The 24939-nt window shown below is 44.1% G+C and overlaps 1 protein-coding gene across 3 annotated transcripts in view; it reads right to left on the minus strand.

Moving 5' to 3' along the window:
* The window catches only part of LOC139280134 (leucine-rich repeat-containing protein 4C-like), a 1057670-nt gene that overhangs the window by 832279 nt on the left and 200452 nt on the right, over positions 1–24939 (minus strand). For all 3 annotated transcript variants that reach the window (XM_070899660.1, XM_070899658.1, XM_070899659.1), the window contains exon 2: positions 502–610. The gene's annotated coding sequence lies outside the window, so the exon portion shown is untranslated. The remainder of the gene's footprint in view (positions 1–501; positions 611–24939) is intronic.

A 24939-nucleotide genomic window follows, 5' to 3' on the forward strand; every position in this document is an offset into this window, starting at 1 on the left:
TCACATACAATTATTTTATCAGCAAATTGCGCAAATGAATCCAAGTATGTATGGCCTTACTAAATTGAACATTATCTGCTTGACTAAGAACCACAGGTTGGCTTTATCAGTCTATCATAGCGTGAAACTGATGAAAAGATTACACAGATAATACTATTCAACAATCGTAAAAAAAATTATTTTTCAGTTAAAAGTATACAGATTCCTTACTCGCTAAAGAAACATACACATGAAAATTACAGTATTGGTGTTAAGTTGACGTCTTTCCGGGAGATGAAAGATGTAGAACTGTTACCATGACTAACAAAAGGGTTCAAATTTGTTCTGAGGGAACTTGTTAATGCATCTGTGTAAAATTCACTTTTGTGCTATTTTAGTACAGTTGTTAGTGTACAAATGCTTTTACTGAGCATAGGAAAAAAAAGTCAACATTTATTCACAAGATAGCTTTTTAATTTTCCATTGGGAAAAAAACTCCCGCTATTCAATCCATGTACTCACATGACATTCCTGATGCTTTGTATAAAGTAGAATGTTCTGCATCAAGACATCCAAAACAGCAGCCAACAATATCGGACGGAGTTTGACTATGGACAGTGATACTCACTACCTGTAAAGTAAATTGAAAATAGTTAGTACCCAACAACCTGGGGCGCTGGATTCACAGTTAGAAGGTCTTGAGTTAGAATCACAGCCTCAACTGTAATTCTGAGATTATTCCTCTCAATGTGATAATTTGCTTTCTCTTGTCTAGTCCGCCATAAAGAAGATGATACAATTTGACCAGTAAATCATTCTATTTTATGGAAAAAGATGAAACGACTCTAAGAATAAAAGTGTACGTTGATGACAGAATTATGATGTGTGATGAACTTGAGCCTATTGATATGGGATGTATGTAATAGATAAACTTACAAACACAAAATGGATACAGAATGCCTCTTAACAGAGAAATGACATCAAGTTCAAGTCTTTTCTGGGCGGAGCTGAAGGAAAGCAGCAAGGGGTGATCGACACAGACATGCTGCCGTTTGAATGCAAGAGTTCCCATTAAAGGAACAAAAGATAACATAACTCTCAGGGTAAATAAACCCATCGAAACTCACCAGACTAGCAGAATCATTAAAAGGTGTTAATACGAAAACGATTAACCTAATTAAGAAACGGCACCAGTTTCTGCAGACAGTCACATATGTGAGGAAAGCCAATTAAAGAACTGCCTTGAAACTAAGACCCAATCCTGGGGCTTTACCAATTTATGCTAAGAGACAATGGGCTAGATTTTGATCAAAAATCGCCACCACCGGATTACCACCCAAAAAACCGCTATGATTATTCAATTAAGATAGGCGGAAAATTAATCAAAAAAATGGAAAAAAATCCACCCGGCGGAAAAGCTGATCAAATTCCAGCCCCATGGACTTAAGAGATATAAAAAAGGAACCCCAACGCCTGTTCTCGCTCTCCTGTTGACCATGCAACAAAGCAGGAAGCCTCCCTCTACAGAAACAGACCAAGAAGCAAGGAAGACCACCGCAAAATTTGCTTGATTCAGAGGGAAGTATATGTCTGTTTAAATCTGTAACTCATAAACTTACCTGTTGTAATTAAGTAGAGTCCATAGGATACAAATAGACTGTTGTTTGGTCTGATAGGCTACGTGCATGTGTGTGTTTAATAAACTTATTTCAAATTGTTTTAAAAGAATTGGTCTTGCTGTCAATTTAATGCCAGAGAACATTTTATATGACGCAGAAAATGCACAAGTCCCATTTTACAATTGCCTAATAGTCAACCTGTTAAATTTCTAGTGACTACTACTACATAGGCTCTCCCAATATCTGATTACGGAGAGGTAATGGATGTAATATAAACCAAAGAATATTGCACAGAAACATTTTAGGTACAATTATTAACCTAAATACAAAATAATTAATTTTAGGTTAAAGTATTTATGAATTAACTTGGACCGAGTCAGAACCTTACATGTTGATGCCCACAACAGCTTTTGTTTGAATAATTGTGGCTGGTAAGTGCCTCTACATCACAATTTTTGCCATTTGCCACCATTTTGTCTTACGTTAATTCCTGTTTCCATGTGATTTGAGAGTTCACACCAACCAGTAGAATTAGGAACCGCCAAAGGAATGACTTCCAATGAAAATGTATTCTATGAAGTTAACACTTCAACTAATTGTAACTTTACTTTAACTAGGTGTCAGCCTTGGCTAAGTGGTAACACTCTTGCTCGAGTCAGAAGGTTGAGAGTTCAAGTCCCATTCCAGGGATTTGAGCACGTAATCTACACTGACACATCAGTGCAGTACTGAGGGAGTGTTGTATTGTCAGAGATACCAACTTTTGGATGAATCGTTAAACCGAGACCCTCTCTGCCCTCTCAGATGGACGCAAAATATCCCATGACACTATTCGTAGAAGAGGAAGGGAGTTTTCCTCAATGTCCATATCAATTTTTATCTCTCAACCAACATTACTAAAACAAATCATCTGATCATTATCTCTTTGCTGTTTGTGGGACCTAGCTACATGCAAATTAGCTGCCAGGTTTCCTACATTGAAATAATCATATGCAGGTCTAATCCTTGCTGACCTTTTCGTTTGACTTATTACTGATTTAAAAATACAGACATCCCAACAGATAGAGCAAATAAGTAATATTCAAAACTGAATATCAAATGATATAACTTGCCTCAAGAGAAGACACATGAGTTTTTAAAAAAGTGCATGGTCTTTCACAGGAATTGCAATGAAGTATTAAATAGCTAAAGTCAATAGTTGAACTTATTTATAGTAAGATAATTATGTAAGAAGCAGAAGACACACAAGTAATAATTAATATTAAACTTACCTTACATAATACTAAAACGGTTCCAAAAACAAAAAAAGTCCAAAATCTTTGAGATTATTTCCAAGATCCTTTAACTGAGTTTCTGATTAAATGTTATATGAGCAACAATCCCCATGGAGCCCCTCTTCACTCTCTTACATGAATAGGCTGTGTAAAACAAGAAACTAAAGTCGTCATGGAAACTTTAAGCTCTTATACATCTTTTTAGGACTTCCAAAGGCAGGTTTCAAAATCAAGATCAGAGGAATTTGTTTTCAATAGTCAGGCAACCAGAACAATGGATCATTTCTACCAGTCAAGGAGATAAGATATAAATTATAGTTTTATATAGTGGTGTTTGTATGCTTTTGGCATCTAACTGACAGTGAAACCATCCTTAATGTTTGAAAAATGATGGCCAGTGGTTACACAAACAAACACTCTTTGTCCTTCAAAGGATCAATAAATAATTTATCTCCATATGAACAAAATGACAGTATCTTGGCTGGTATATACATCAAATAACCAATCTTCACACATGTAGACAACTTGCCTGTCATAGAACTATGGATAATCTGTACCTCTTGAAGATACCTGAAGTCAAAAAATGCCCTTACTCTATATTCTGCAAATTTCCCTGTTGAATACATAGTGAAGCTCTGTTCCTGTCACAATCTTATATTCTATATGACATATCCTTGGTCTTTATTATCTGGTCATTGTTGTTTGCAACATTGCTACTGCATTTACCGACAATAGAACAGTGAATAAAGAAGTATGTAATTGGCTGTAAAGCACTTTGGGATAACCCGAGGTTGTGAAAAGCACTATAGAAATGCAAGTTCTTTCTTCCTTTGACCAGTTGGCTTTTTTGGCATGAGATTTCCAAGATCTCAGGAACCATCATTTTCCATATAGCATTTAATTATTTGTAGTTACCCTTATGACTTTTTAATCCTGTCTTAATCACATGTTCATCACATTGTATTAGAACATTTTATTTTTGCCAGGAAAACTGTTCTTGCAAGTTAAATGTTGAAAAAATATGATTTTGCAGACTTATACATAAATAAAGCAATGACTTCGAAAACCCAGTCACATTTGTAAAAAAATTAAAAATGTACATGCTCCTGTGCCTAAACAGATGTTCTACAAGTAAGCTTTGACTGTACTTAACTGTGAAAATGTGAATTTTTCAAAATGCTAGTGGAAATCTTGGTATCACTTAAGACTTTGCAACAATTTATTGATTCTTTTATTTCAGTTGTTTCTCTATTCTACACCATTCAAAAGAGGATAGAAAGGCAACCTGCTCTGAGATCAATGCTCAGCCCATAATGCTGTGCAAACATCTGTGAGAAGGTTACCCTGGCTCTCTGTGCCAAATACCCTGCCTTTACTCGGTATCTTCCTCATGTGGCTGATCAGCAGTAGAAGATCACACATGGAGAGCTGTAGCACAATCCCATACCCTACCACAATGTCAGAAAGTTGCAGCTTTTTATCCTGCGCAATTATAATTAGGGTGGAGTTTCATTACCATAGAAGGTTATGCTCTAAATGTTACATATTTTAGCAGGGGACCTTATCTGAAGCTTGCAAATATTTCAGAAAAGCTTACAATAACATTAGCACCAATTACAGCATAAGCTAAGCCCTTGAATGGAAGCAAGATTTTAATTCATTGTCAACATGGATCAAGGTCTTCAAATGTCTCACTCTTAATTAGTCATATCATTATTATTGTAGGTTGTTGGTGAGACCAAGATTGAAGCTACCAGTGAGTTCAAAAAAATGTTTTGTATTTGCAGTATTGATATGCCATAGACACACTGATATATTTCTTAAAATTATCAGATTTACTTCATTTGTGTTAATGAAATATACCAAGGCCAGTAAATTGTAGCAAGATATTAGTTAATGTGAAATAAGCACTTAATTAGCACCAGGCGCTAATGATTCCTAGCTCTTTCTAAATTTGGTGTTAACGCTCCAGGAAGGAACGTAGGCGGGATGGTGGTGGTGCAGCGCTGTACAATGGGCCGTGCATTGCTGCCGCAATCCGAGGCTACTTCCCTCCGTTAAAAGGAAAGGCCATCGCTGCAGGCTCTGCATTGGGACCAGTGAGCTGGTCCCCAACGGCAGCCTCAATCCGACCCGATCAGCCCCATGCACTCCCGCAGAGTACCGGGCTGATCGATTGCCTTTCAAAGGAGAATTGAAAAAAATGGAAAAAAAAGCATTTTTAGAAATGTTCCTACTTACCTCGGCAACCACTTCTCCTCCCGAAGCTCCTGCCTCCTGCAGCTGTCGGTGTTGTTGCCCGGCGATGCTGCAGGGGACAGAACCAAAGTTCGGGTCTGGGGCGCTACCGGGGCGATGATGTCACAATCACCGGGCGCAGGAGATCGTGGCGAAATGTTTTACCGTTGCCGCAAACCTCCCGCTCACATTAACGGGAGTCGTTCATCTCACCGCGCCTGGTCAGTAAGTCGTTAGCGCCACGTTATCGCCCCCAGAAACGATAACGGGAGGCGCTAAGATGGCCAATTTCTAGGCCATAATAACTATAGTGAACGTAAAGTTTCAAGGTTTATTCATTCACAGAGTTGAACTGGCCCACTACTGTCAATTGACATCACATCATTTATGTCACTATTGGAATAGCCTAGGCTGTTTCTACTAGAAGTGCTTTTTCCAACATCATTGCAATGCCACAAAAAGACCACATGTGTGCAGTACACGATGCAATAACCTTTAATAAGGCGGGTGCGGGCTTTCAAGCCACAATCCATCGGGAAAAGCTGCTGAAAATATATCTGTTTATAATAGCAGTTTTCATGTTGCTACCCCTGACTAGTTACTCTCTTCCTGAGATAACCTGTGAACACCTGGTAAGAAAATATATATTTTAAATCCCAGTGGCAAAATTTCATGAGGGATAGTGACCTAGTTATCATTTTTAGTTTGCATCTATTAAATTAAATATGTGCATGTATTAAGTTTTGGACAGTTTTTAATACTTTTATGACAAATGAGTGCTGAAGAAAGGTTATATTTCCATTAGGACTTTATTTTTATTGAGCTGATGACCAGTCATGGCTGGAGTTTTTGAAGTTCTAGTTTCTCCTGTTGCCCGACTGGTGTTACTATTAAGGACCATTGAGAAATCATTAATGCATACCATGGCCCAACAGAAACCATTCAGGCTATGTACATAGATCTCTCCCTAACAATACTATCAAGCATTAAACATAGATATTTAACACAGGAATATTCAGAGGGACTTCATGCAGAGCAAGGAGGAATGAAGAACGGTATATTGTATGCCTCACCTGTCAGTAAGGATCGAGCGATCACCAGATTTCCCAAAGTAATGGTTTGTCTAGAATCTAATGGAATATTGTTGATAATGCAAGAGATAACAATCTAATGGTGTTTTGAACTGTTATACAAAAACAATGGATTTTGCACAGAAGACAGTTATATTTCTTTTGAAAACCTTATAAATAAATATATACATATTATTCAATGCATGTTATATATTATGTAACGCTAATGCCAAAACAATGATAACAACAACAACTTGTATTTATATAGCGCCTTTAACGTAGTGAAAAGTCCCAAGGTACTTCACAGCAGTATTATGAGATAAAAATTGACACCGAGCCACAGAAGTAGAAATTTGCACAGTGACTAAAAGTTTGGTCAAAGAGGTATGTTGTAAGGAGTGTTTTGTAGGAGGAAAGAGAGATAAAGAGGCAGAGAGGTTTAGGCAATGAGTTCCAGAGCTTAGGGCATATGCAACAGAAGGCACGGCCACCAATGTTTGAGCGATTATAATCAGGCATGCTCAAAAGGGCAGAATTAGAGGAGCACAGACATCTCGGGGGGTTGTGGGTTGGAGGAGATGAGAGAGATAAAGAGGGGCGAGGGATTTGAAAATAAGTCTGAGAATTTTGAAATCGAGGTGTTGCTTAACCGGAAGCCAATGTAGGTCCGGGAGCACAGAGGTGAAGGTGAGTGGGACTTGGTGCGAGTTAGGGCACCTGAGTTTTGGATCACCTCTAGTTTATGTAGGGTAGAATGTGGTAGACCAGTCAGGAGTGCATTGGAATAGTCAAGTCTAGAGGTAACAAAGGCATGGATGAGAGCTTCAGCAGCGGATGTGCTGTGGTCAGGGCGGAGACGGGTGATGTTACGGAGGTCGAAATATGCGGTCTTAATTTTGTTGTGGATATGTGATCGAAAGCTCATTTCAGGATCTAGTATGACACCGAGGTTGTGAACAGTCTGGTTCAGCCTAAGACAGGAGTTGGGGAGCGGGATGGAGTCAGTGGTTAGGGAACGGAGTTTGTGGCGGAGACCGAAAACAATGGCTTCAATCTACCCAATATTCAATTGGAGAACATTTCTACTCATCCAGAACTGGATGTCGGACAAGCAATCTGACAATGTAGAGACCGTGGAGGGGTTGAGGGAAGTGGTAGTGAGGTAGAGCTGGGTGTCATCAGCGTACATGTGGAAACTGACACTGTGTTTTCAGATGAGGCACCAAGGAATATTGAAAAGGCAATGTGAAAACGACACAGAACTGTTTTAGTGATGTTGTTGAGGGATAAATATTGGCCAGGAGACCAGGGAGATCTCCCTTATTCTTCTTCGAAAAGTGTCATGGGATCTTTTACGTCCAACTTAGAGGGCAGACGCGGCCTCGGTTTAACATTGCATCTGAAAGATTTTTCTTATGTACAGATAAAGTCAATTTGGTGAACAAAAAGGGACGATTCCCTAATTGGGCATTCCTAATGAGGAACTGCACTCACAGTGAGTGCTGGTCAGAAATTACTAGCCCACAGCTTCTGATTTAAATGGGTGGAAAATCAGGGGCTGTGAGCCCACCCCCTGAGAGTGCCGTTCAGAGAATCAGCCGGCAAATCTCTGTGTGACTCTGTTGTCAGCAACTATTTAGCTTCAGCATGGAGTCAGTAAAATATTTCAAGTCAAATAGCCTTCTTCCAGGAAGAAAGTAACTATCTATTGTTGCACAAAGAATTTGAGGTTCTCTGGGTTGCGATGGATGACATGGCAAAAAATTGCCAGCTGAATTTTTTTCTCTCAAAACACAAGTGTACTGTTTTTCAATCCAAGATAATGGGCCTGGATTTGCAGGAGGAGGCTTCCCATGGACGAATGCCTCCGAACCATGAGAAAAGTACGAGCCTACTCGATGGTTCCGGAGGTTCGTAGACTCGCGCCCCTGGGCCTCTACACGTCGCATGCATAAAGGCCCATGTATCCCGGGGGCGCACAGGGTTCACAAGCACCCCTGGGATCACGTGGGCCAGGCCAAACAATCAAAAAGGGGGAACCCATTATACTTATGGGGATTCCATTTACATATGGAATCCCCAAAAGCGTGAATAGGAATGCCCATAAAAACACAATTACACATCAGTCAAATATAAATAAATAATGACAAGTTCAAAATTAATTAAAATACAATTAAATTAAACATTTAAAATAAAAATTTAACTTTTTGGAAAATAAATTTAAATGTTTTAAAGTGACTAAAAATAATCTAAAATAATTAAAGGTTTTTTAATGTTTAATTAATTTTTAAAAATTAATTTAATATTTATTTAAACTCTTACGCTAGTAAAAGGCCTTACACCTGCTTTACCAGACATAAGAGTTTCACAGGTATTCACTGAGCAGTGGTTGAGCAAATAGCCCAACTCTCCACCAGCAAATGTTTTTATTTCCCGGGCATGCGGTGGATCTGTGAAGCTGAAACTTGACAGATCGCAAGTTCCCGGTTTCCGCATATGCGCATCACACATGGAGACCCGGAACTTGCAAGGCCCTTACGACCGCGTACACAACGCATACGCAGTCATAGGCCTCGGAAAATCTGGACTAATATACTCAAGAGTTTAATTCCACAGCTTTTTTAGGTCTCTATGACTGTCAGCACTGAGGCACATTCCAAAAATAAACGTTTTCCTTGCAAAATGTGATAAAGTTGGAAAGTGAAGATAATGGTGTCTAAATTTCCAGGAATCATTTGGAGAAAGAATGTTTAATCTCATGATTTCCATACAAAGGTATCTTGCTCACTCATTACAGTTTATAACATTTTTGGTTTTATAATAAGTTGGTTTCCCAGCATGAGCTTGGAAGGTTTTCAAAAATATTCTTATTGTGTTGGCCAAATATATTGTGAAGAAGTAACTGCATGTCAAACAAAATTGAGAAACTTATTTTTGTGTGTATGAATTTAAACATTGTCATGATTTAGAGCTCTGTTGTTACCCTCTTCTTTTTCTTAGGCGGTTCCCCGGAGTCGAGGATGACTTGCTTCCACACTAAAATGAGTTCTAAGGTGACGAATGAGTCCTATGCGGGATCTATAGACTCTGTCACAGGTGGGGTAGGTCGGAGGGACGGATAGGTGGGGTGCTTGGTTTGCCGTACGCTCCTTCCGCTGTTTGTACTTGGCTTCTACGTGCTCCTGATGAAGAAACTCAAAGTATTCAGTGCCTTCACGAATGCTTCTCCTCCACCTTGAGCGGTCTTGGGTCAAGGGTTCCTAAGAGTCGGTGGGGATGTAAACATTTTTCAAGGAGGCTTTGAGGTTGTTTTTCTGCCCTCCTGGGATTGGCTTACTGTGACATAGCTCGGAGTGAGTGCTTGTTTTGGGAGTCTTGAAGCAGGCATGCGAACAATGTGGCCCGTCCATCGGGGCTGGTTAACATGGTCAATGCCTCGTTGCTGGGGGTGTTGGCCTGAGAGAGAACACTGAAGTTGGTGCGCCTATTCTGCCAATGGATTTGCAGGATCTTGCAACGTTGGTGGTACTTCCCTCAGTGCTTTGAGGTGCCTACTGTACGTTGTCCATGTCTCTCAATCATATAGGAGGATGGATAGACCAGGCACTGCTCTGTAGACCATGAGCTAGGTACCGGGTTTGAGTTCTTGATCTTCAAACACTATTCCTCAGGCGACACTAAAGATGGTGTTGGATTTCATTATCGATGTCTGCCTTCGCTGACAGAAGGCTCCCACAGTATGGAAAGTGGTCCATGCTGTCCAAGGTCTTGTCATGGATCTTGATAATCAGGGGGCAGTACTGTGAGGCGGGGGCAGGTTGGTGGAGAACCTTTGTCTTACGGATGTTTAATGTAAGGCCCAGTCTCTTGTACGCTTCATTGAAGGAATCAACAATGATTTGGAGTTCGACATCTGAATGTGCACAAACACAAGCGTCATCTACATACTGTAATTCAACGACAGAGGTTGGAACAATCTTGGTTCTGGACTGGAGGCGATGGAGATTAAACAATTTCCCGTTCGTCCTGTAGATTAGCTCCACTCCAGCGGGGAGCTTGTTAAAGGTGAGATGAAGTATTACAGCGGGCAAGAATGATGCATTGGTGAAATGACAAAGCCTAGCTTTGACCCTGGTCTGCACTTGTGTTGGGTCTGTGGTGGATCCGTTGGTCAGGACCACGGCTTGCATGTCATTGTGAAGCAGGCGGAGGATGGTGACAAATCTTTGGGGACAGCCGAATTTGAGAAGGAAACTCCATAATCCCTCTCGTGTGACAGAGTCGTAAGGCCTTTGTGAGGTCAAAAAAGGTTGATGCTGCTCCCTACATTTTTTTTAAATTTGTCGCGCAGTGAAAATCATGTCCATTGTGCATCTTAGTGGACGGAATCTGCGTTGCAAAGTGACTGCGTGTCAAATAAAATTGAGAAGCTTATTTTCTGTGCATGAATTTAAACATTGTCATGATTTAGAGTTGCATAGTTACCCTACTGCTGCTATTGCACTACAATCTAGCTGCATTGCATTTCCTAACATGCAGTAGCAAGAAAAAACATTAAGTAATGCAAAGAGCAGTTTCCTTCACTGTACCAGCAAAATACTCATCATTTTTTCAAAACAGGTTGTGTTCATCCAAGATTATTTGTGAGACAAGGAACCATTAGTTGGGATGAGAACATACAAATATAGCTAATGTCATCTAGAAGTACACCTGGTTCGGATCGCCGTACAGATTTTGAGGAGGCTGTCTGGAAATTTATAAAATGGAAACTAGACATCAAAAGTATTTTTTATTAAAGTAATTTTATTTTATCCCCAGTTTTCACCCCCACGTCCCCCAGTTTTTCTTCCCACCTCTCCTTTCCTGAAGGCACCAACTCCAGCACTCTCCTGTACTTCTAAGTGTGCATTGTAGCAGAGCTCAATATCGTTCTTATCTGATGCCATACATGTGCACTTCCAATAGCAGTTGGCAGGTCACCATCAAGAGTGGTAATCCTGACTATTATTCCCCTCCTTCATCTTAGGCAATTGTAGCACCCCAACCTCTCCAGTGATTGACCCTTACTATTTGCGCAGTTCAGCTACCGTCTGGACAAACTTGTGCCATTGGGGCACCATCAACATCTGTTTTCTAAGAAGTCAATTTTCTCCCAAGACAATTTCTTACAAGACAATCATTCTATTTAAAAAGTCAGATACAGCAGTATTATTAATGGAAGAAAGATCACAACAAGTAACCGTCAGCCGTGGCTCAGTTGGAAGCACTCTCACTTCTGAGTCAGAAGGTTGTGGGTTCAAGTTTCACTCCAGAGACTTGAGAAGAAAAAATACAGGCTGACACTCCAGTGCAGTACTGAGGGAGTGCTGCACTGTCAGAGGTGCCGTCTTTCAAATGAGACGTTAAACCGAGGCCCCGTCTGCTCTCACAGATGGACGTAAAAGATCCAAGGACTTTATTTCAAAGAAGAGTAAGGGAGTTATCCCTAGTATCCTTCAATCAACATCACTAGAAACAGATCATCTAGTCATTATCACATTGCTGTTTGTAGTAACTTGCTGTGTGCAAATTTGCTGCTGTGTTTCCTACATTACAGCAGGGACTATATTCACTGACTAATTGACTCTAAAGGGGATTTCTTGAGGTCATGAAAGGCACTATGTAAATGCAAGTCTTTCTTTTTTTCCAAATGCAGAACATCGTCTACAGGAGATTGATTAATCAGGTCTGAGGGGCTTTTGGTAATTGAAAGAAATTCAATTCAGTAACCTTACAACTCTGCATGTGTTGAATTTGCACCCTAGCAAACGAGTCATAGGCCAGATTACTTAAGATGCATTGCTCCCTCTCAAATTCTTTATGTGCCTGGAAGCAGATATTCTGTGAAGAATTAATCAAAAGAAAATGTTGAGGTTAAAGATAATTCGCTTAAGGTTAAAGATAATACACTTCCATCCCCCGCCAGGATGGCCTGAGGGTGCTCCGCTTCTTCCTCGAGCAGAGGCCCAACCAGTCCCCATCCACCGCCACCCTCCTCCGCCTGGCTGAACTTGTTCTCACGTTGAACAACTTCTCCTTTAACTCCACTTACTTCCTCTAAATTCAAGGTGTTGCTATGGGAACTCGCATGGATCCTAGCTATGTCTGCCTTTCCGTGGGATATGTGGAACATTCTTTGTTCCAGTCCTACTCGGGTCCCCTCCCTCACCTCTTTTTCCGGTACATTAATGACTGTATCGGTGCGTTCCCTGCACTCGCCCTGAACTTGAAAATTTCATTCACTTTGCATCCAATTTCCACCCTTCCCTCACCTTCACATGGTCCATCTCCAACTCTTCCCTTCCCTTCCTCGACTTCTCTGTCTCCATCTTTGGGGATAGACTTTCGACCAGTATCGACTATAAGCCCACTGACTCCCGCAGCCACCTGGACTACACTTCCTCCCACCCGCATCCTGTAAGGACTCCATTCCATTCTCCCAGTTTCTCCGTCTCTGTCGCATCTACTCTGCCGATGCCACCTTTCACACGAATGTCTCTGACATGTCTTCCTTTTTCCTCAACAGAGGATTCCCACCGCTGTGTTTAACATAGTCCTAACCTGAGGAAGGACATTCTTGCTATTGAGGGAGTGCAGCGAAGGTTCACCAGACTGATTCCTGGGATGGCGGGACTGACCTATCAAGAAAGACTGGATCAACTGGGCTTGTATTCACTGGAGTTCAGAAGAATGAGAGGGGACCTCATAGAAACATTTAAAATTCTGACGGGGTTAGACAGGTTAGATGCAGGAAGAATGTTCCCAATGTTGGGGAAGTCCAGAGGTCACAGTCTAAGGATAAGGGGTAAGCCATTTAGGACCGAGATGCGGAGGAACTTCTTCACCCAGAGAGTGGTGAACCTGTGGAATTCTCTACCACAGAAAGTTGTTGAGGCCAATTCACTAAATATATTCAAAAAGGAGTTAGATGAGGTCCTTACTACTAGGGGGATCAAGGGGTATGGCGAGAAAGCAGGAATGGGGTACTGAAGTTGAATGTTCAGCCATGAACTCATTGAATGGCGGTGCAGGCTAGAAGGGCCGAATGGCCTACTCCTGCACCTATTTTCTATGTTTCTATAGCCCTTGACCGTGTCTGTTCTATTTCCCGCTTCTGCTCTCACCCCTTCCCCTCTCTCTCAGAACCATGACAGGGTTCCCCTGGTCCTCACCTTTCACCCCACCAGCTCTCACATTCAACAGATCATCCTCCGCCATTTCTGCTACCTCCAGCGTGATCCCACCACCAATCACATCTTCCCCTCCCCTCCCCGCTCAGCATTCCGAAGGGACCGCTCCCTCCGCAGCACCCTGGTCAATTCTGCAGTCACCCCATCCCATGGCACCTTTCCGTGCAAGCGCAGGAGATGCAATACCTGCCCTTTTACCTCCTCCCTTCCCACGATCCAGGGCCCCAAATACTCATTCCAGGTGAAACAGCAATTGTACTTCTTTCAATTTAGTATACTGTATTCGCTGCTCACATAAGAACATAAGAAATAGGAGCAGGAATAGGCCATATGGCCCCTCGAGCCTATTCCACCATTTAATACAATCTTGGCTGATCAGATCATGGACTCAGGTCCACTTTCCTGCTGCTCCCCATAATCGCTTATTCCCTTATTACTGTCTATCTCTGTCTTAAATTTATTCAATGTCCCAGCTTCCACAACTCTCTGAGGCAACAAATTCCACAGAACTACACACCTCTGAGAAAAGAAATTTCTCCTCATCTCAGCTTTAAATGGGCGGCCCTTTATTCTCAGATTATGCCCTCTAGTTCTAGTCTCCCCCATCAGCGGAAACACTCTCTCTGCATCCACCTTGTCAAGCCCCCGCATAATCTTATACGTTTCGATAAGATCACCTCTCAATCTTTTGAATTCCAATGAGTGGAGGCCCAACCTACTCAACCTTTCCTCATAAGTTAACCCCCTCATCTCCAGAATCAACCTAGTGAACCTTCTCTGAACTGCCTCCAAAGCAAGTATATCCTTTCGTAAATATGGAAACCAAAACTGCACGCAGTATTCCAGGTGTGGCCTCACCAATACCCTGCACAACTGTAGCAAGACTTCCCTGCTTTTATACTCCATCTCCTTTGCAATAAAGGCCAAGATTCCATTGGCCTTCCTGATCACATGCTATACCTGCATACTAACCTTCTGTGTTTCATGCACAAGTACCCCCAGGTCTTGCTGTACTGCAACATTTTGCAATCTTTCTCCATTTAAATAATAACTTGCTATTTGATTTTTTTCGACCAAAGTGCATGACCTCACACTTTCCAACATTATACTCCATCTGCCAAATTTTTGCCCATTCACTTAGCCTATGTCTTTTTGCAGATTTTTTGTGTCCTCCTCACACATTGCTTTTCCTCCCATCTTTTTATCGTCAGCAAACTTGGCTACGTTACACTCGGTCCCTTCTTCAAAGTCGTTAATATAGATTGTAAATAGTTGGGGCCCCAGCACTGATCCCTGCGGCACCCCACGAGTTACTGATTTCCAACCCGAGAATGAACTATTTATCCTGACTCTCTGTTTTCTGTTAGTTCGCCAATCCTCTATCCATGCTAATATATTACCCCAACCTCGTGAACTTTTATCTTGTGCGGTAACCTTTTATGTGGGACCTTGTCAAATGCCTCACGATGTGGTCTCCTCTACATTCCGGAGACCAAGCGTAGATTGGATGATCGCTTTGCGGAGCACCTCCGTGCTGCCCGCAAGTATGACTCTGAGCTTCCAGTCTCCTGTCACTTTAATTCTCCACTGCATTCCCACTCTGACCTCGGTCTCCTACGCTTTTCCAACGAAGCTCAATGCAAGCTCGAGGAACAGTACCTCATCTTTCGTTTAGGCAGTTTACAGCTTTCTGGTCTCAACATCGAGTTCAAAAATTTCAGAGCGTAACCGTTGCCAATCTTTGGCTTCCTTCCCTCCCCCCCACCGGTCCCCACCTTCCCCTCCCTCCCGTCCCCCACTGCCCCCTCCCCTCCCCGCTCCCACCTCCCCCCCACACACCCCCATTTCTTTTTTTTATCTCCTTATCTCTAATGGCAGTTGCAATAATCCCACCATTCACACCCTATCTTGACTAATGTTTTTTTAACTCCTGGCATTACCATTTGAATTGGGGCCATCGTCCCTTTTGTCTCTCTAATCTCTCTTGTCTTCCAACCTATCACAGACCTTCTCTTTTATTTTTTCTTCCCCTCCCCCTTTCAGTGCTTGTTAAGAATCTGTTCTTTTCGAACACTCTCCATTTCTGATGAAGGGTCATCGACCCAAAATGTTAACTCTGCTTTCTCTCCATAGTTGCTGCCTGACCTGCTGAGTATTCCCAGCATTTTCTGTTTTTATTCCAGATTCCAACATCCGCAGTATTTTGTTTTTGTAAAGATAATTCTCATTAGCAATGTGATTTTAAAAATAGATATCAATACTGTTGTGGAAGATCACACATTAATGTAAAAGTACATTTGCACAAAGCCAAATATAATTAAAGTGCACAATTTATATTGTCGCAATATTCAGTTGAGCTGAGAATTCAATTCCCAGCAGGCCAACACGAAAAACAATTAACAGCTTAAATACTATCTTATTTTCACACTATTCTGCTAGCAATCACTTTAATTGAACAACATTGTGTGTAATAATGATGTCTCCAGACAAAAGCCAGTCTCAGTTACGGAATATTTGGTTGCTTTGCAAAAATTCCACACGTAATGCCCAGCATACATCAGCTGCAAAGATGTGCTGACAAATTAGCAAGAAGATTCCTTTTGTTTCACACCAAGACTCCTTTTCATTCTAGCTTAATTATATTACATGGATTAATATCTCACTATTGTGGGCAAGGTCTGATCGCAGCCGTTCTCCTTATTAGCATTCTTTATAAGAATGAGAAGGCATGTTCCCCGTTTCCGTTGAGCCAGCAGCAGTTATTTTCCTGGCTTCCTTTTATTCCCTTTTGTTGGTGCTGGTCAGACAAGGTCAAGGGGGAAAAGACAGCACAATTCATCATTCTTTTATCCAAGGGAATGGCAATTTTTGTTTACAGGCTTCAGGCAAATAGTTACGGGGAGGAACGTTGCTGCTATTCATCTTTATAGTCCTCGAGAGACTTACCATGCTGATGATTATAAGGTAGGTGCCATGTGGTTGAAGGCCCTCTGGAAAGCCATTTGTATTATTCAATGAATAACATTCACAGTTTTTTGCCTTTATGCAAGCAAGAATTAATATCTAGCACAATGGGACTGAAGGCAGAGAACACAACTATTAATCTTGGGCTACAATGTTTATACAATGAATGCTGCCCACTATAAATGTTATTAATTCCAAATATTGCTCAGTAATGATTGAAGGAAATGGTTGTAACATACTTTAGCCCGAAGTCTAAACTGCGTGTCATTACATTATACATTGGGTAAGTGGTTCACTCACCACTTTTGATATTTAAGACAAAACCAAGTTACGTTGAAGTGGAAAGATCAGTATTCATGGATTAGACATCTCAGGTACAAATCATGGTTTAAACTCCACATGATATACTTGTGATAAACATATGACATATAAAACTATGATCCACCAGTAAGTTATATTACACTCACACAGGTTATAAAAGGCCATAAATGGAGTGGCGTCGAGGCCTCGGGAGCAGCGAGGAGGCCCCGACCTGCATGAAAACACAGGTCAGGGTCATAAAAGGAGTGGTGAGCGGCCTTGGAAGCAGTGTGGAGGCCTCAGGGAGCGACGTGGAGGCATGCCACTTCAGGGAGCAGCGCGAGCTGGTGCAGGAGGGTGACGGCAGTGAAGAGTGAGGTCATCAAGGTCAAGGTCGGTGATTGGAGCGTGGGCTGAGGAGCGACGAGAAACTGTGGAGGGATGTGATCGGGGCCCAGGGGAGGCGTGAGTTCGGGGCCAGGGACACAGAGGCAGCACGGACCAGCCCACACTGTGATGTGTGTGCGCACTAGGTCCATGCAGCAGAGCAGGTCTCCAGTCGTCTTGGTTAATCCTTGCCACTGGATCAAAACCTAGCTCTGTCATGCCGTGTGGTGGCTGGTGTGCAATGGCCACCACACATTAAAAAAAATCCATGCACAGGTATCTTCCACCCTTCAGGATGTAGTTCAGATCCTTCATAGAAACACCTGTGAACCCATCCTTTTTTAGCGTGGAAGCAAGTCATCCTCGTTTCGAGGGACTGCCTATGAGTGCGTGATATTACACAATTTCTATTAGCATTTGCAGTTAACATAAACCTGCTCCCCTTATTTTGGATGCAGCTCATGCTGAAGTAATAGAACCAAAATTTGGCCAAACATTGTATAGATGCAACCGCTCCATTTCAGCTGCTATGGTCCCAGAGCCGGCTCAAGGTAGAATCACAGAATGATGGAATGGTTACAGCACAGAAAAAGGCGATTCAGCCTGTCGAGCCTGTGTCGACTTTCTGCAAGAGACCTTCAGCTATTCCTGCTCCCTTGCACTTTCCCTGTAGTCTTGCATTTTTTTTTTCCTTCAGATACTTATTCAATTCCCTTTTGAAAGCTGTGATTGAATCTGCCTCCACCATCCTTTCAGGCAATGTATTCCAGTGCAACCACACGCTGCATAAAGAAGGTCTTCCTCATGTCACCTTTGGCTCTTTGGTGCCAATCATCTTAAATCTGTGTCCTCTGATTCTTGACCCTTCTGCCAATGGGAACAGTTTCTTTCTATATGCTTTGATTTTGAGCAACTCTATCAAATCTCCTCTCAACCTTCTCTGCATTAAGGAGAACAACCCCAGCTTCTCCAGTCCATTCACAGAACTGAAGTCAACTCATCATTCATATAAATCATTGTTCCTAAAGTGCAGTGCCCAGAATTTGACACAATACTCCAGTTGAGGCCAAACCAGTGTTTTATAAAGGTTCATCATAATTTCCTTGCTTTTGTACTCTATTTATGAATCCCAGGATCCTGTTGCTTTTTTAACTGCTTTCTCAAACTGACCTGCCACCTTCAACAATTTGTGCACATATACCCCCGCATAGCTCTGTTCATGCATCCCCTTTAGAATTGTACCCTTTGGTTTATATTGCATCTCCTCATTCTTCCTACTTTTCTATGTTAAATTTCATCAGCCCATTCTAGCAGTCAGTCTATATCCTTTTGAAGTCTATCCTCCTCACTGTTCAATATACTTCCAAGTTTTGTGTAATTTGCAAATTTTGAAATTGTGCCCTGTACAGCCAAGTCTATGTCATTAATATATATCAAGAAAATCAGTGGTCCTATTACCGACTCTTGGGGAACACCTTCTTCCAGTCAAATAAACAACCGTTCACCACTACTCTCTGTTTCCTCATCAAAAAACTCACTCAAATTAGTTAAACATGATTTGCCTTTAACAAATCCATGCTGGCTTTCCTTAATTAATCCACACTTGTCCAAGTGACTGTTAATTTTGTCCTGGATGGGGCAAGAGAATGAAATAACAATAAATAATAAATTTAATGTTCCCAGCCTCCCTTCCCTAAACCAGCAATCTTTTCAGAAGCTCAAGATTGTAACTGCAGTTTCTCTGGAGAATCTGCAAAGCTTATATTGGGCCATAAATTGCAGCCTCTCTGGGTGCATAAGATGTGTGCCCAATGAGGCCTCGCAAATGCTGGTTCTTGGCACGCGATATGCATTTGCGATCTATAAAATTGTCTTTTGACAGATCCAATGCATCCCCGGGAGAAGGACATTTGCGTGGGAAAGATTGGGCTATTTGTCCATCTCCTGCCCAGCGAATGTCATTCAAACTCTTACGCCTGGTAAAAGCAACTGCATAGCCTACTTTTACCAGCGTAAGAGTTTGAAAAGAGAGACAAATTAAATGTTATCACAAATTTTATATTAAAAACCCTGTCCATTAAGGTCAGTTTATTTTTACCCTTATTAAAACATATTAAAAAAAATTCAATAAAATAAATGTTTGTCTAAAACACTCTGAGGTCAAGAAATGCGACATATAAATATAAGTTCTTCCTATCTATAGGTTACATAATCGGATTTGTTACATAAGAAATCATCAGGTCGAACTTGTAATCAGCGATGTTTATGTACAAGCATTTACAGCACTCATATCTAAAAGAATTATCACCTGTGTAACAACAGCATTCACAGGAATGTATTCTGAGCTGATGATCTTTGATTCATGCAGAATATTCATTTGTATCACAGGTGTAATATCACCTCTGTGATGTAATTAACATAATTCAGTGTTGAGGTTTGATACGCGCATTTCAGTGTGGCCCCACAGGAAAGGTGTCACACCAATAGTATAGCTCAGCAATCTTAGTGGTGTGCTTTCAGAACAGCACGCATCAGGCCTCATTACTGGAAGCTAGCTCCCAGAAGTAACACTTCAAGTTTAGCAAAATAAAATCATAGAGTGAAATTGCAGGCATCTCTCAGCACTTTTACATAAATTGGTCATGGTGTTTAACAATTTATAAACCTGAACAAACAAAGCAAACTTGCAATTTAATTGCTCATGTATAATATGTAGTCAGATTTATTCACAAGGTTTATTGGGGGACACTGGAAGCGAGATCAACAAATTTTGCCAAAGAATGACTGAAATGCACAACATTCACACTATCGTACAATTTCAAATATTTTCTACACGTTCCTGGTGACAGCTGTCTTGTTCATACAACTATTCGGGTTATAGGCCTTGTATTACATTACACCAAATAGCCAGACAGCAAAGCATACATCATCACTACTACTCTACAAGTTGATATCCTGCATGAGTTAAGGTCAATCAAAACCACAGCGTAGAAAAGTGCAGATTTAGTATGTGAATCATAACTGAAATATGTGGCATAATATTTTACCATCTGTAATGTGGTATCACCTGAGTTTACTACTTTTCTGGCAGGATATTACTCCCACATTGGATAGCAATCAATGTCAGTATTCCCAGACTACTTCGAATTCTGGCTTCTGATCAAGACTGACCAGGCATTGGACCTTGTATTATCTCCACAGAGAAGGGTGAGGAGCAATACTACTGAGTAAAGAAGTTGTTGCTGCTCTCACAAGGGCTCTGGAATTAGACAGGTGAAGCAGTGTAGACATGAGGTGGGAAGAGAAGCCATTTCTTGAGATGCTCTAGCTATGATCGAATAGGTAAGAGTGGAACCAAACAAAGATAGGTCCGCAGAGGTGGACAATGGAGGAGGAGCTTTGGAGAAGGATCATGTGATTGACTGTAACAAAGAATGCAAAGGGATCAAGGAGGGACAATACACCACGGTCACAGTCACAAAGAATATCATTCACGATTTTGGTTCAGGCACTTTTGGTATCCTGGGAGGGAGGAAATCTAATTAAAGTGATTTAAGCAAGGAGTTGCAGGACCTTGAAGAGGAAAGGGAGGTTAGAGATGGGATGGTAGTTAACGGGGACAAAGGTGTAACCAGTGTTTCATTTAAGCAGGATTATACAATAGTTTTGAACGTTCAAGGCACAGTGCCGGAGCAGAGGGGACCATTTATAATATTGGATAAAATGGGGCCAGGAAAAAAGTGGGATCAGGAGTTTAGTGGAAATGGGTTTGAAGGAGCAGGAGGTAGTATTAAAGATGAGATAAGGTTGGAGAAGAGGGAGATGGGGAGAGATTTGAGAGGCATGAAGGTGCAGAGCTGGGTGGGAAGAAGATTGGGGAGGTTTGGTTTAGTGGGCAAGGGGAAGCAGAAGAGGCAGTCAAATAGATGGTCTTGAGTGAAGAAATCCGCATGTTCCTTATACTTGTTAGAGACAAGGATAATGCAGAGAGGGATTATGACTTTAAGGAAGCAGTTGGTAAAGGCCTGGAACTTATTTGTCCTCTAGAATGAATCTAGAGTAGTTAACTGTTTTTGTAGAGAAGAGTGAGGCCTCGTGGATATTAATGTGATCAAGTCAGATCTGGCGATGGATGGCGAAGCCAGTTCTGTGCCAGCTATGCTGAAACTTAGCCCCTTGGATTTGAGAGAGCAAAGATGGGGGTCAGTACTGGGGAAATGACTGGCACGAGAGGTTTTGCCAAGGACAAGGACATTAAAGGTGTGGGTGAGGGAATAATTGAGCAAACCTGCAGCAGTAAAAGTAATGTGGCAATTGGAGGGCCAATGGCTATGCAGTACAGAAAGAAAGAAAGAGACTTAGATTTATATAGCGTCTTTCACGACCATCGGATGTCTCAGTGCTTTGCAGCCAATGAAGTACTTCTAGAGTGTAGTCACTGTTGTAATGAAGGAAACGCTGCAGTGAATTTGCTTCCAGCAAGCTCCCACAAAAAACAATGTGATAATGACCAGATAAGCTGTTTTTTTTTTTTAAAAGTTGATTGAGGGATAAATATTGGCCAGGACACCAGGGATAACTCCCCTACAGAGTTCATGAGTGTGGTTGTAAGCAATTTTTTTTGTGAGAATCTTTCCAGAGACTTATGCCGAAGAAGTAGAGTTTAAGCGGATAGAGGTAATGAGGGATATAAGGGAGTGAATGGAAATGGCCTCATCAGTGATGTCAGGTGAGGTCGGGTAATGGCTGTAAATATACGTAGGGGTCCTGCTCAGTTGGAGCTGTGAGCAGTGAGGAGAGCAGCTATCAACTTTTGCTCCTGCCTGGAGAGCCCTGAGACCAGCCCAGGAAGAGAAGGAAGGAAGGGGCTTCACCACCAACTTTCACCCAGAGGGAGAGGAGGAGAACAGAAAACTTTTTTACATCTTTACCATTTCTGCAAAGAGTTGGAGAGAGGGGGAAAAACCAACAACAAACATCCAGTGTGGAAGGAGGGAGACTCTACATCTTCTACAGGTGGGTGTGGGTGCATTTCCCAAACAGACTTTGTTATATCGGTGGGGGGAGGAAAGAAGACCAGAGGGCCGGAACATCGCGGGGGGTGTGTGTGTGTGGAAAGTGTGTGTGGGGGCCTTGCTTACAACTAGGCCCCCTCCACAATTGGAACCCCCCCCGCCCCCCGCCAATTGCCTAGCCTGGGATAGCTGGAGCTACCAGGCTGAAGATTTTTCTTAATCACCTAATTAAACATCGTTGGGAGTGTGTGCCTGGTGGCTCTAGCTGCCCCAGGTGAAGACATCTTCTCCCCTCACCTGAAGACCAACCCAAAGACTGTGCTTGTGTGTTTTGCCATCTGGGGATTGCACCCACCCACAGCTGCGAGGGGAGACCTGCCCTCGCAGTTCCCCCCCCTCTCTCTTTCTCTGTTACTCTGTTTCTCCCCTCTCTCTCTGAGGCCCCTTTCTCCTAATTTAAAAAAAAAACAATTGAGACAACTGAGCAGAGGGAGCAAGGCCCCTCCCCAATTGCCAACTAGGGGAGTGGTGCCTCGTTAAGGGCTCCTCTGCTCAGTTAAATATACAAGGCCAATAAAGACCATTAAGGCCTGTGACTTTGGGGTGGGTGTAGCCCTTAAAGGGACCCCGTGATGGCGACCCCATCCACGCCGGTGGCAGGGCCAGCGAAGACGTATGCGCAGGTGGCAACCGCTTCCACGGCACCTCCTGCGCCACCCGCTGCCCTGCCACCTTTTCAACTTATAACCAGGAAACACGGGGTCAAGAGCTACACTCACCCCACAATGAGCATTGAGGAGTGCGTGCGGGCGATGGCTGGGGTAGTCGGCCCCTCGGCCATTGTCGCGGCCTCCAAGATGTCTGGGAAGGCTGTTTTCTTCCTGGGGTCGGAGCGGGCGGTGTCCCTGGCCCTTGAAAAGGGGCTCACGGTGGGCGGGACGTTCCTGCCGGTGGACCCTCTCGAGGCCACCGCGCAGAGGGTCATCGTGTCAAACGTCCCGCCCTTTGTTTCCGCTGAGCTCCTCCTCCCTCATCTACACCAACTGGGGGAGGTAAGGTCGGGGATCAACCCCATACCGCTCGGCCTCAGGGAGAACAGCCTGCGCCACGTGTTCTCCTTCCGCCGCCAGCTCTTTGTCCGGCTGGCGCGGGAGGACATGACGGAAGGGCACTTTAATGTGGTGCACGAGGGGACTGCCTACCGCGTCTTCTGGACGTCGGACGGCGTGCGGTGCCATGCCTGCAGAGAGGTGGGGCACATTCGCAAGAACTGCCCCGCCTCCAAGGCCGCCAAACCACCGAAGGCGGCCAAGGCTGGCGCCGCCGCCACCCCTCCCCCTAGTTGCGTCCGCGTGCCGGGAGCCATAGGTGCGCGGGCATCGTCGGAGGGCTTTGTTTTCAGGGCCTCCGGCGGGGGGGAGGGAGAGCGTCCGAACGGAAAGAAGGCGCGGAACAAGGAGAAACATCTAGAGGCGGGTCCCCTCGGTGCGCCAGACAATTTGTTTACCGCGCTCGGCCCAACCCAGTCACCGGCCCGTGCCCGAGCCCTTGAACAACACCGCAGAGGGGCCCGGGCGCGGGCAAGAAAAGAAAAAGGGGGAGGGCGGAGCGGGAGGCCTCGGCAGACATGGAGGTCTCCCTGCCTCAGCGCACCTCCAGCAACAAAAGGAGGCGCCGCTCCGTTGAGGCGGAGGGGGAACAACATCCCTCCGCGGAGGAGTCGGTGCCCGCCGCGTGTCCCGCGTCCCCCACCAGCGCCCCCAAGCAGCGCCGTAGGCGGGAGGAGTCTGTCCCCGGGGAGGGTGAGACAGTCGAGGCTGCCCAGCCTCTGCCTCCCGGGGATGGCGTGGAAGATCTGCCTGTCGGGGGGGGCGTGGGGACCGCGGAGGAATGCATTGCCGCCGGGCCGGGCGCCCCGGGGACTGAGGCGGGCGGGGCCGAAAAGGCCGAACCTGAGCCCGCCCAGCCAATACCCAACTTCCCCCGGGAGTCGCTCGACCCGGCATAAACCGAAACAAATGTTAATTATGACACTGTAGATGCTGGGCCGGGGGGTGGCAGCGGGGAAGGGGAGGAACACCCACCCTCGCCTCTTGCTGTGGAGCTGGAGCACTTGGAGAGCCTGGGGATTTCCTATGGCCGGGTCTCTCCTTGTTCCCCGGTTCCTGGGGCGGAGGGGGAACCCCTTCCGCTGTCATTTCCCGACCCAGCACCATTTTTAAAAGAGCCCAGTGGGGACTCCTCTGCCGACGATCCTGGGGGTGGGATCGGGGCAGAGCCAGGGCCGGTTGGAGCGGCCGGTTCATTTGCCGTACCTTGTGCGGTCGATGGGCCGGCTGCAGGCGGCCACCTCCCGGAGGAGGACGGGGACTCGGTGGGGGACGCGGGTGAAACCGAGAGACCACCGCCAGCGAGGCGGTGGATCTGCTCGCGGCCGCCGCCGAGACCATCCTCATTCCTGCAAAGGAACTCCGGGACTTTTTGGCCCAGAGCCGGGGTCGCTGCGACCAAGCCCGACTGGCCCTGGAAAAATGGTCCGAGCCAGAGCTGATCAAGGGGTCCGTCCGCGCCGCCGTCAAAACCTTGGCCGCGGGCGGGCCCTTGACAAAGGCGCAACACCTTGAGCTGCGCGAGCTCGAGGGACTCCTCGCTGGGCTGCGGAGGGAGCGGAGTTCAACAAAAGACTCCGCTCCCTCCCCCACAATAGGTTAAGGTAGAGGTTGCACTATGCTTTTGCCATGAAGATAACCATAGCCAGCCTCAACATCAACGGCGGCAGAGGGGCACGCCGTAGATTTGACAATTTTTCGCTCCTGCGGGAGGGGAAATATGCGGTGTGCTTCCTGCAAGAAACCCACACCGTT

Source organism: Pristiophorus japonicus, chromosome 14, assembly GCF_044704955.1.
Source record: "Pristiophorus japonicus isolate sPriJap1 chromosome 14, sPriJap1.hap1, whole genome shotgun sequence".
Lineage (NCBI taxonomy): Eukaryota > Metazoa > Chordata > Chondrichthyes > Pristiophoridae > Pristiophorus > Pristiophorus japonicus.